This window comes from Miniopterus natalensis, chromosome 18 (genome assembly GCF_054644295.1).
Source record: "Miniopterus natalensis isolate mMinNat1 chromosome 18, mMinNat1.hap1, whole genome shotgun sequence".
Taxonomy (NCBI): domain Eukaryota; kingdom Metazoa; phylum Chordata; class Mammalia; order Chiroptera; family Miniopteridae; genus Miniopterus; species Miniopterus natalensis.
Window position 1 is genome coordinate 37,120,263 of NC_142098.1, and position 12,640 is coordinate 37,132,902.

The following is a 12,640-nucleotide window of genomic DNA, read 5'->3' on the forward strand; positions in this document are numbered from 1 at the left end:
TCCTCCTTTTCACAAAAAGAGAGAACACTGCAGACCCCCTGCTAGGGGGCTGTTTTGAGGATGACCGCTGACAAGGCAGGTTAAGTCATTAGAATAGGTACATCGTGAGCTTTAGCCAGTATTTTAAATTTTATTCCCTCACCAAAGATTTACTGAAGGGCACTAGGCAGAGGGATGGAGACTGGGGCCCAGAGAGATGGAAGGGTATTTGCTCATTCATTCAACAGAGACTTGCTGAATAGCTAATGTGTGCCTGGCACTGTTCTCGGTGCTGAAGACACAGGGATGGACAAAACATACAAAACTCCCTGCTCTTACGGAGCTGGAGTTTTAGACAGACAGCAAATGAGATAGACAAGTCAAATATGTCAGGTTAAGGCTGTGGGCTATGGAGAAAAAAATAAAGGCGGTAGGGAGATAGAGAGTGGTCAGGGAAGGCCTCTTGGAGCAGGTGGTACTTCAGAAGAGTCTTAAAGGGAAGAGTGTCCCAGACAGCGAGAATAGCCAGTGCAAAGGCCCTGAGGTCAGTGTGCCTGGAGTGTTGAAGGAACACTGTGGCTTGGGCAGATTGAGGAGAGTGGGAGGAGGTGAGTGAGGGCTAATGCAGGGCCCTGTGGGCAACTATATGGGCTTTAAATATTACATAGCAGAGTGAGATTTCCAAGATGTAAATCAGAATGTGACAGAAATGCTCCTTGCTCTCAGGGAGCAAGCATTTTAGTTGGGAGTGGGCGGGGGGAGGAAGACCATACCAGCTGATAAATGTTTATGAGGTTCACAGTTTGAGCCCCTGAAGGCAGGGACTTTGTCTTGTTTGCTGCTGTCTGCGCCCAGAACAGCACATGGCAGGACACTCAATGAAGACATGTTGGAATGAATGAATGAATGAATGAATGAATGAATGAATGAATGAATAGTGTGAAGTGCTGTGGAGACTCTAAGAACAGTGTGTTCTGTAAAGAGGCTGCAGGGTGGGATGAGATGGGGTGTGTGGCTATTTTAGGTAGGATGTTAGAGAACACCCCTGTGGTCAGGGATGTTTTGAGTTGGAAAGAAGGAGAACAGCAAATGTAAAAGGTTGGGGGGGCAAGACCAAATTTGGTGTATTTGATCGGCAAAGAGAAAGTTGGGGGTGGGGGGTGAAAAGTGCAAGTGAGACTGAGCCCAGCTCCTCTGGAGTTCAGGCCAGAGACTGCAGAATATGTGGATTTGCCGTGGGAAGCCACGGGGTGTGTGTGTGTGTGTGTGTGTGTGGAGAGTGATGTGATCCGAGGTCCCTTGCTTGAGAGAGAGACATCGCTTTGTATCTGTCTTTGTGTTTCTCTCATCTTTTGTTGACCCACTGGAGAATCTGATGGAAGCTATATGAACACATGCAATTTTCTGTGCCATTTCAAGGGGCTCACTGGACACTGAAGTTTAGCTATCTGGTCAACTGAGACACACCTAGTGGCACTTACAGATCACTGAGTCTGTGGCAGGCTCTGTTCTGAGCGCTTTATAATCAGATAACTCAGTCTTCACAGGAACACCTGTGAAGAGGAAGGAACTTGATGACCCCATTATACAGATGGGAAATGAGATCCCAGGATAACTGCCTTTCCTGTGACCACACAGGTAGTCAGTAACAAAGCAACGGGAACAGCCTGGAGTCCCTGTTCTTAGCCATTAGGCCAGGACTCCCTCCAAGTTAATCTTGAGCTCGAAGGTCAAGAACTCCCTAGAGTTCATCCTTGGTCTTCCCAGGGATCTCAGGCCCAGCGGTTGGTTATTTGACTCCAGCTCTACGAGCTGAACAAGCAGCAGCTGTCACTGTTGACTCAGGTGACGACCCAATCTTGGGGGTGGACTGGGTTGGGGTCCCACAGCTGGCAAAGTGGCTTGGGGACAGGATCATCCAGTCAGGGTGAGCATCTGTGTATCTCTAGCTTGTTGCCTTATGCCTGCTCCTGGGGTTCATGGGAATATCTGAGGCTCAGGCGATCAACACATGGACTGGGGAAGGAAGTTGCATGACTTCAACTCCCAGCTTACATCTCACTAGCTGGGTGAACTTGGACAAGTTACTCAGCGTCTCTGTGCCTCTTTTTCCATGTCTGCATAATAGAGGCATGTAATCAGTTTCTACCTCGGAGGGCCTTTTGAGGAATCATGGAGATGGTGCGTGTGGGCCTGTGGTGGGGGGCTCATCAAGGGCGGCCTGGTCGATTAAGTGTGTCATCCCACTGTGTGCTGGTTGCTGTTACATGAGCTTCATTGAGTGTCCACTGGGTGTTGTTACTATGTTTGCCAGTCGCTGTTTTCCTGAGCAGTTGGAGGCGCCGTCTCGATACTTTCCGGATGTTCCGCTTCCAGGACCAGTTACAAGATTACCCTTCGGCATCCTCTCTGCGACCCCGGAGTGAACCAGCATCCTTTCTCCGACCCTCGTGCGAAGAGGCCGAGTGAGAAACCAGGCCCTCTCCCCAAGCCTCCAATCCCAAGGCTAAAGCGGGGTAACCACCTTCGGTCTCCCGGGGGCCATCTTTCCTTAGCCACGCCCACAGCACCGCGCCCCGCCTCGGTCCTCCAATCACCGCTTTAAAGCCCGGCCCGGCTCGGTCCCTGAACCCCTGTGGCCCCTCCGGCTCCAGCCAGGAACTCAGCAGCCTCTTTCCGTCCGCGTCGCCTACCTGGAGGGGCTGGATTTTTCCACCTGCATGGAGAGCGCTTGAGAAATGCCCAAGTCTGGGTCCTCTTCGTGGCTCGTCCATGGAATCGGGCACCCACACTTTCCCTTCCTACAACTCTGAGCCTCCGGTTCCGCTGGCAATGGGGTGAAGGTCGAGAGGGTGTCCCCCCTCCATGCTGGAGCTGGACCTGGGGATAAGGGGTGAGGCTGAGGCAGGGAGACTACGGGGCTTGGTGCTGATCAGCGAGCGACGAAGAAGGAGGACCAGAGAAGGCCAAAGAGATGGAAGGACTGAAGCAAAACTGGACAGTCAAAAAGGCAAAAAAAAAACCCCAGAGACAGAGTCAAAGAGAAGGAGTGAATGCGAGCAGCACATTAACATACAGCGATGGACGTACCGCACAGGGAGTCCGTCAATAGTGTTGTAATAACGATGTATGGCGCCAGGTGGGGACTAGACTTAGGGGGAGATCTCTTTATATGTAAACGTCTAACCACTCTGCTGTACATGCACCCGAAACTGCTGTAATATTGAATGTCAGCTGTCATTGAAATTTGTGTGTATAAAATTGAATGTCAGTTGTAATAAAAAACTTTTTTTAAAGAAACAGAGATGGCCAGTGAGAGAGTGCGTGCAATAATGGGGAGAAAATGCGCGCCCGCAACTTTTATTCCACCTCGCATCTATTTACTGCACCTCTTAACTGCATTACCCGCTGCGGTCGGCCAGCTAAAACTACATTTCCCAGAGTGCCTTGTGGTGGGGGGAGTTGCCGACGGAGATTTAGGTTCCACCAATCAGATGCCTTCGCGGGAAGCTTGCGTTTATAATTAGGATAAGTGGGGAGAGAGACAGCTGCTTGGTCGCTGGCCTGTCACCACAGATCCCAGAGAGCCGGGGTGGTGGGTGGTCACAGGACCTACGCCGACCTCCTGATCGCCCAGGGGAGCAGCAGTTCCTGGGTGGCCTTATCTGGGTGGTGGATCTAGGAGGGTCCTGGAGGCTCAGCCTAGAGCCTGTGTCTTCCGACAGGCTCTGGGCATCCTTAAATCCCTTTCTCCTTTCACTGGCCCAAGTGGATTGTGTTTGCTGCCACTGAGCAATAATGGGTACATAGGCCCTGGCTGGTGTGGCTCAGTTGGTTGAGCAGAGAGGTCACTGGTTCGATTCTGGTGAGGGCACCTGCTGGGGTTGCCGCTCAGTCCCCAGTAGGGGGCGTGCAGGAGGCAGTGGATGGATGTTTCACTCTCACATGATGTCTCTCTTCCTCTCCCTTCCTCTCTCTCTCAAAATCAATAAAAACTTATTTTAAAAAATAATGGGTACACAGACAGGGAGAGATGCAGACTCGAGCAGAAACAGGGAAAGCCATTCAGAGAGGCACACAGACCCCACTCCCAGCAGAGCCAGGACAGACAGCACCAGCCGAGGTACACAATGGGATGAAATTGGAAAAAAAAAAAAAAAAATTGATGGAAGGAAGATGTGATGAGACAGACACCCAGAGGAATACTGAAGGTAAACTGAGGCAGACAGAGAGGAGTGCTAGCAGAGGCAATGGTAGGGGACCAGGAACAGTGACAGAGACCTCGCCAGATTGCTGGAGTGGCCCTGTTGGAAGGGGACCCATCAGGGACTAGACTCCAGCAGGCATGGCAGCTGGAGGCAGGAGGAAGGAGGGACACTGGAGCGGGCCCAGAATCACCAAGGCTGTGCCTGGTGATGGAGCATTCTGGCAGAATGCCTTTTTCCCAGCTCAGGCTTCAGCAGCCTGACTGAGGAGGGGAGTAGTGTCCCTGAATGCACTCCCAAGCTCTCTGTCACTTGCCCCACAGGCCTTGTCCCTGAAGTCCCAGCTGCCACTTGATGACTTGGGAAAGGGCGAAGGGTGGCCCAATCATTTTTGATGCCTGAGGCAGATTCCTGAGGGAAGAGGAAGACTGAGGAACTAAGGGGAGTGGAGGGAACAGAGACAGGGTCTCCAAGAGAAGGAGACTGAGTGAAAAAGAGAGGGCCTTAGGGACAGAGAGCTGGGGAGACTGAGGCAGAGAGAGGAGGAGACTCAGTGGCAGAGAGAGGGGCAGTGAGTAAGGCACGCCCGATTCCGGATTCCAGACAGTGGGCTTGGATGACCTGGCTCCTCCGACCAGTCCTCCCGGCTTTGTTGTTGCCCCTCTGGTCTTTGTTCTCCATCTAGGGTTGCCAGATAAAATTCAGGGTAACTAGTCACATTGGAATCCTAGATATTTTAGTGTGTGGCCCCAATATTGCATGGGGCAATCTTAGACTCGAGTGCCGTCCTGTGCACCGGAAGGCTGCAGGTTTGATTTCCGGCCAGCACATGCCTAGGTTGCGGGTTCGTGTATGGAAGGCAACCGGTTGATATTTCTCTTATACATTGATGTTTTCTCTCTATCTCTCCCTTCCCCTCTCTCAAAAATGAGTAGAACATCCTCAGGTGAGGATTAAAAAAAAAAATTACTCATTTTTTCAAGTCTGAAATTCCAGTCTCACCTGACATACCGTATTTTTGCTAAATCTGGCAACTCCCTTCCCATCTTTGTTCTCTGCCTTTTTTTTATTTGTTGTTTGTTCATATCTTTCCCTCCACCAGTCCAGCTTCGCCTTCTCTCCTCTCAATGACCTTGCTCCAATGTACAATGGTTTCTCAGAACCATCCCCAAGACCCCCCTCCCAACTAGGCCCCCTCCTCCCTCCACCATCCCAGCCCAGCCCTGTCTCTAGGGCCACCTTTCTCCTCCAGGAACTTCTTCTGTCTTCTTTCTTCATCTCTCTCCTCAGCAAAGCCCCCCACCTCTGCAATTCTCCCCGCCACCCAACCCCTGCCACTAGAGGAGGTTCGGGGGTTTTGAGGGAGTTAGGAATGCCCCATTACTCACCTGCATCCTGACCTCATGTCCTTCCCTTTCCAACTCCTGGGCCAGAGAGGTCATGAGAGTTTCCCAAAGTCACACAGCAGAACAGAGACTAAACCCCCCCTCTCCCCCAAATCCCTTCCAAGTTCCCAGTTTCCTGGTGGAAAATTATCTACTTTTCCTGAAAATGGCCTGACTTGGTGATATTTCTAAATACCAGGCAGTACTTGAGGGTCACAGCCAGGACCAGAGGTGCCTGTGGAGCGAGGCATGGCAGACTGTTGAGCATCTACAATGTGTTCAGAGTGAGGGATATGGCTCACAGGCTGTTAACGCGAGACCAGCGACTTGTCATGGTTGCTGCCATGTCCCTAGGCCTGAGAACACAGTAGGTGCTCGACAAATGCCTGTGGAATGAAAGCATGAATGAGGAACAAATGAAAGACCACGCCCCAAGCAGTTGAGGACTCTCTTCCATGTCCGCCCTTCTTGTCTATCCCCATCGCTGTCTCTTACTTTGTCCTGGCCTGTGTCCTGCTTCCTCCCTCCAACTCTTGGTCTGCCATTCTCTAGAATCACGTTGCTAGTTTTTCAGTTGCAGGGCTCTCTCCTCCAGTGACCACTATATGCTGAGCATCTCCTCTGTGTCAGGTACCAAGGGGATGATTCGCTTGTGGAATCCTTCTGGAATATTCCAGAACATAAGAACAGCTTTGCCAGGTGTTTTCCAAATGTGGAGACTGAGATCCAGAAAGAAGAATCGAGGTGCCCTGGTCACATCAGAACCAGCAGGTCTGGCCTCACCCTAAACATGTCTCTTTTGTCTCTGCCATCTCCAACTCATCCTTCCTCCTGCTGGTCACTTCGCCACCTGTCCAGCCCCGTCTCTGACACTTCCAAACATATAAGGAGATTAGTATTAACCACCACAGGGGTTGCAAATTCAAATGCATCCAGGGCCCAGGCATGTGACACAGCTCCCTGCCCTGGACCATGGGCAGTGACTGCCCCACTCATCCAATTACGGCCTGGAGGCAATTGCCAATCAGAGATGCCACAGCTGATTTCTCAAGAGGGGTGCGAAAGCCACATTTTCAGAAGTCTCCGAGGTTTAAATGCTGGCATCAGATCCACACAAACGCTGTTCAGGCCAAACAAGATTATGTGCACCAGACATGCCCGCTGGCCGATGCTTTGCAGCCTCTGAGTTGACTTTAGCTCCACGTGCCAGGCTCCGTGCTGAGGAAGAATTTCAGATTCCAGTCTAATAGGCCAAGATATCTGGGTCTGTGTTGTTGTTTGCTTTATCCCCAGCACTTAGAACAGTGCCTTACCCATAATAGGTAATCCGTATTTTTTTAAATGAGTGGTGTATTAAATCCTAGCATAAGCCACAGAAATAACAATGAAAAAAAAATCTCCATTTTGCGGATGGGGAGATGGAGGAGGTGCAGGGGGCAAAGTCCCAGGGTGACATAGCAGCGCTGGGATTTGAACCCGGATCTCGGCGGACTCCCAGACCTTAACCCTAGAGCTACCCTGGCTCTACTTGGTGTTGCGCATTTGCGATCCTCTGTGTGGGGATGTGCGACCCGAGCGTGTTTGTGGGGCTGTGGTGCGAGGATGTGCCCCGGTGGTGGTGTCCATCCTCCTGACTGAACACTGAGTCCGGGAAAGGAAACCTGGAGCACCTGCTCCCCTCAGACACACTTGCTCCGGGTGCCCACCCAGTCCAGAGACAGCAGTCCACCCCTCCCCTCCTTCCCCCTCCGGGGCCCCTCCTCTGGGGTCCCCCCACCCCCCTCCCCTAGATGCCCAGAGCCCTGGGGGAACAGGGGAAAGAATTTAGGATGAGGGTGGAGGTGTGGGGAGGAGGGTCGGGGAAGGGGATGGGTTAAGAAGGAGTGTGTGATGTCAAGCAAAAAAGACAACATTAGACACAGATGCTGAGATGGCGTTTATCGCGGCAAAAAAAGGTGAAGTCGCCGAGGGAGGGGGGGAGGGGTGTGGTGGGGGCCGGGGGGAGGGCCATGGAAGCTAATACATGGTGCACTAGGTCACACACGGACACTGGGGGTGGGTGGGTGCGGTGGGCGTGGCCCAGGCATGGCGATGGGGGGAGGGGAGAGGAGAGGGCAGTGGGCCCCAGCCAGGAGCTTCTGGAGGTGGTGGGCGGCGTCTCTGGTTGCAGAGGATGGAAGGAATCAGTTAGAGGGGGTTGAATGGAGGCACTGGAGGCGTGGCCACATGGCGGGTGGTCTGGGCCCGAGATGGAATGTGGGAATGGGGTAGCAGGCAGGGGGCCAGCCCTGGGCTTGGGCCTTTAATCTAAGGATTGGGGATGCCCCGGGACCTTAAAGGTCCTCCAGTCCTCCCCATTTTCCAAGGAAGAGAACAAGCCTGGGAGAGACTAGCTTGAGGTCCTAATAAGGATTTAGCAATCGGTTCTCCAGCCCTACCCCCACCCCCATCTTATCCTACCCTGTCTGTCCCAAACCGAAAAAGGGGAGAGATTCTAACTCCTCTGACGCCACACCATTATCTCACTGAGGCTCCTCAGGGAACCTGGACGACGAACCCATTTCATAGATGGGGAAAACCAAGTCGTCCTGTCAGACTACGCCTTTCCACACCTCTTCCACCTCCCAGCCAGGGGATCTGTGTTCCCCACCCCTCTGGGACTAATACTGATGATCTCGAAACTCTTAGCATTGGGGGCAGGTGAGGGGACACACCTTGGGATTCTCCCAAATCACACCGGGATGTGGGCCATGCCTCCAGTGGCCTGAGATGCCAACACAAAGAAAAAAAATGACTCCCCACGTCCCCTGGCTCAAACCCAGTACAAAAGTGACTATTTACAATGAAGGGGTGGGGAGTGCGGGGCACAGAAAGGAGTGGGGCCAGAGTGAGCTCTCCGCTTGGGGGAGGCCACGCTCCTGGCCCCGCCTTTGAAAGGGACAAAGCCAGACATATTTATAAAGGGTCTTTATCCCCAGGGCGGGGAGGACCCGAGGGGTGAGGGGTGGGGGTGGGGCATGGGATGGGGTGCGGGTGGGGAGGCATTGGCGGTGGGAGGAGATGGAGGAAAGGTAGCTACTGCCCCTCACCTCCCCCCTCCCCTCGCCGGACACACAGTTTTCCGTGGGATGAACACAGAAAGGGTTAATCAAAAAGTTCGATGAGCGAAGTCTGACTGTCGAGTGGGGCGGGCTGGAGCAATGAGGCCGTAGGTCCCGGTGGCCAGTGGTGATGGAGTCACTTAGAAAATGAGAGGTTGGTGGTTTTGGGGGTGGGGGAGGAGAGAGGGGAGGGAGGGGGATTAGGCGGTCCCCCCATTATCTCTGGGAGACAAGAGTATCCTGGACTGGCTGAGAAGGGGTTAAAAACCAGCAGCCTTTACCAAACCACACTCCCAGAGAGACCCTCCCCATCTTCCTCCCCGCCACCCAGCGCAGAGACCGACCTTACGCGCTCCTGCAGCGGCGCCCCGGAGAGAAGTCCCCTCTAGGGTGGCGTCCAGACAGCTGACTGAGGCGAGAGGGATCGCGATAGCAGGGCTGGCTGTCGCGACTCCAGGAGAGCCGAAGGCCGGTGTCCCTGGCCCGCAGCGCCCGACCTCGTGCCTCGCGATCCCGTTCTCTCCACCGCGACATCCAGTTCAGGCTTTCGCGAAAGCCGAAAGGGGTCCCCGGCGCGCGGCGCGTGGGAACCGCGAGGGCCAGCCTGGCTGTCGCGATAGTTGCGCACCCAATCAGCAGCCTGGACGCCCGGTCGCCGGCCTCGTCGCCGCTCTTGGTTAGTACTTTTCCCACCGCTCGGTCTCTCACCACCTCTAATCCTGGTCTTGAAAGAGCAATAAATCAATGCGGGGGAATCCTCTCACTTTGCACACAGTAGGCCACCGATCAGAAAGAAAATGAGGAGGGAGTGGGATGGAGGACTAGGCCGGAGAAACATCAAGGGGATACTGAGGGCTGGGGGTTAGGAAGGGAAGAAAAATACCACAGGTAAAAGTGGTACCATATTGTTCCAAGTACAGGTCCCCAACCGTCTATAAATCGACTCTTAAATTCCAATTGTGATACATGTAATTCCCACCTCCAAGTCCAGGGCAGGTGTTAGGGCAGATAAAGATGGCACGATCTTCGCCTTCGCATCCCTAATGATTATTGCAGCGAAGCCCCCTTGCCCACGTAGAGATGGCTGGGACAGGACAGAAGAAGGTGGCTGGGGCAGGTTGGCTCAGAGCCCCCCAGATGGGGGATGAAGGAGGTGAATTTGGCACATGGAACCCCTTCTTCTCGTAAGTGCTTTGAGGTCCTTCTCTGGAATCCATTGGCACCATCCCTTGGGCGGGCAGAGGAGGGGCTGAGTTTGTCTCCTCTCTCCCCCAATTTCTACAGATTTGCCCCAAGGAGGCAAGTGGGGTTCTCCCCGGCTGGTGGAATTTGGGGGATCCAAAAGGTTAGGGGTTGGCTGAAGGGGAGTTTTTTTCTGTCTTTTTTTTTTTTTTACAAAGATTCTAAGAAAAAGTCAGGGTGGGAGGGGTAAGGAAGGGGGACCCAATTTAGCTAAGTGTCCACAGACTTTTCAATGCCTCTTAGGGGCCTCCTCAAAGAGAAATGGTCCCGTTTCTTCCCCCCTATCTGAGGTTCCCTCCCCCCAGAGCGGCTCAGTTCCAAGGAAGTTTGGCACTTTTTTTTTTCTTTTTTTTTTTAAATCATTGGGGAAATGGGGCAGGGATTTGAGAGAATTGAGTCAAGACGGGGGAAGACAGACACAGACAAAGATAGAGACAGGACAGGTGACATTGGGAGCCTGACAGAGGGAGAGGAAGTAGAAAGCCACAGGGAGCCAGAGAGAGAGGGAAACACTGTGAGAACTGTTGGGAGTTGGAGGGCAAGTGGAAAGGAACAGGGAGACAATTCAATGCAGCAAACACTTATAAGCACCAAGTGGGTGCTGAAGAGCAGGGTGCGAGGAGGCCGCTCAGAGTCTCTGAGATCTGACTGGCTAAGAGGGAGAGAGGGAGGGAAAGAGGCAAGGGGCTTTTCAGTGATTCCCATCTCTGACTCCACATCTGTGTCCCCTCTGGACAAACTGCAGCACAAAAGATTGAGGTCAGATTGCAGAAGGGACTTTCAAGAGATGGAGAAGATGGTAAGGTGACTTTCCCAGGGTGAAACGGGGAAAGGTGGGAGGTTCTCCACTCCCCAACATGGTGAGTGAACTAGCTCACTGAGCTACAAGCTACCTTTCAGATAACCCTGGCTGGCGGGGTAGGGGGTCCCCGAGAAATGTGAATAGGGAGGGGGTTGTCACACAGATACCCCAAGGGAACACTGTTCAGGAGGCCCAGCCTCTAGAGACGTGTCTGTGTGAAAGGAGTACTGGACCCCATACATGGGTACAGAAAACATCTGACAAGCAGAGGGCAGCTGAGGGTGCGAATGATATGCAAATGAGCACTTTCAGATCCCACCTCCCCACTCCCAGACCTTACTTTACCTCTCCCTGGCTCCTTCCCCTCCTCCTGGGGGCCTGGGGATGGGCGTTGTAGGGGGATATTCCAGCTAGATACTGCAATACCCACATGTGGGTGGAGTTACTGTGAAATACTGTAAGGTCTTTTTGACAGGTGGAGAGGAGCAATGGCCCACAGGGCCACCTCCACCTCCAATCTCAGGAGCCCCCAACTGCAGAAGATATGTACAAAGTTACATCAAGAATTGTTTTGGCACTCAGATCTCCATCTGGGTTCAGTCTGGAGATTAGGGGCAGGTGGGGGCAGCAGCGATGGGAGGTAGGGGATGGGGAAATGGGGCCTGCCCTCCACCCTGGAGATGGAGAGGGCATGGAAAAAGTTACCCTAGTGCCCAAGCTACAGCCTCCCATCAGGTGGAAGGGCCGGGTGGGAGATTCAGTGCAAGGTACCTTGAAGGCTATTGCTTTCTAGGGATTTTCACATTTTGATTTGGGGGTGGCTCTCTAGCAAGGGGCAGGGATCTCCCAGGCTTTAGGGGTGGGAATTGTCTGGCTTTTCTTCCCTCCTTTTTTGGGAGAGAGACAAGGAGGCCAAATTCCCCCAAAGCCATGGAGAAGAGAAGGGCCTGGAAGACCTAGGAGGGGACAAATGGGGGAGAGGGTGGGCATGGGTGCCCCTCCCCCAGAGATGCTGATGATGGAACCAGGGCACTGGGACCCTGCTGTGGGTTGGAGGAAGTGGAGGCGGTTTCTGAGGGGGAGGGGGAGATGGATGGGGTGGAGGCGGGTCTCAGCTATCCTAAGTCTATAGGGTGGTCAGGTCCTGAAATCTCAGCCTGCCAACAAGGCCTTATATCTGACCACAGCTGCAGAGCTCAGGGAGCCACTCCCAAACCGACACTCAGGGCTGCCTGGCTTGGCAGACGATCAGAACATTCTAGCTCCTCAGAGCCCATGGTGAGAGCACCAAAACATTCTGATCCATCAGATACAACCAAAGTGCTCCAGCTCGCTGGAAACCACAAGCCAATCTAATCCATTAGACCATGCAAAGCATTCTGGCCAAGGGACCCTACCATGGCTCACAGAACTCTATAAAGCGCCACGCTGGCCTGACAGAGCCACCACACATTGGGCTCACCAGACTCAATGAAACAAAGCCACGCAGACACAAGCATGCACACAAAAGGTGGGGGGCGGGAACGGGGGTCTTTGACAGTTTTCACTAGCTCCATCTCCCACCCCTCCCTGCCAGGTGCATTCACAGACTTGGTGTGTTTGGATGGAGTGACCCTGGCAATACCGGGTCTTTTCCTTTAAGTCCTTCAGATCAGATCCAAGTCCCACCGCTTATTCTCCTCCTAGGAAGACCCCCAGGCCAAGACCCACCGAAGAGGGGTGTGGGTGGAGAAAGAGGGTCAGTAACTGGCCACGGCCCAATACAGGAAGTGCATGCTTCATCCCAATGACATCGCAGGGAGTACATGCCCCCATGACAGCATTCAAGTAACCTTCAAGGAAGGCTCACCGAGACATCACAGGAAGTACCTATCTCTCCTATCATCACAGGAAGTGACCTCTGGGCACTACTTCCTGTGACATCAG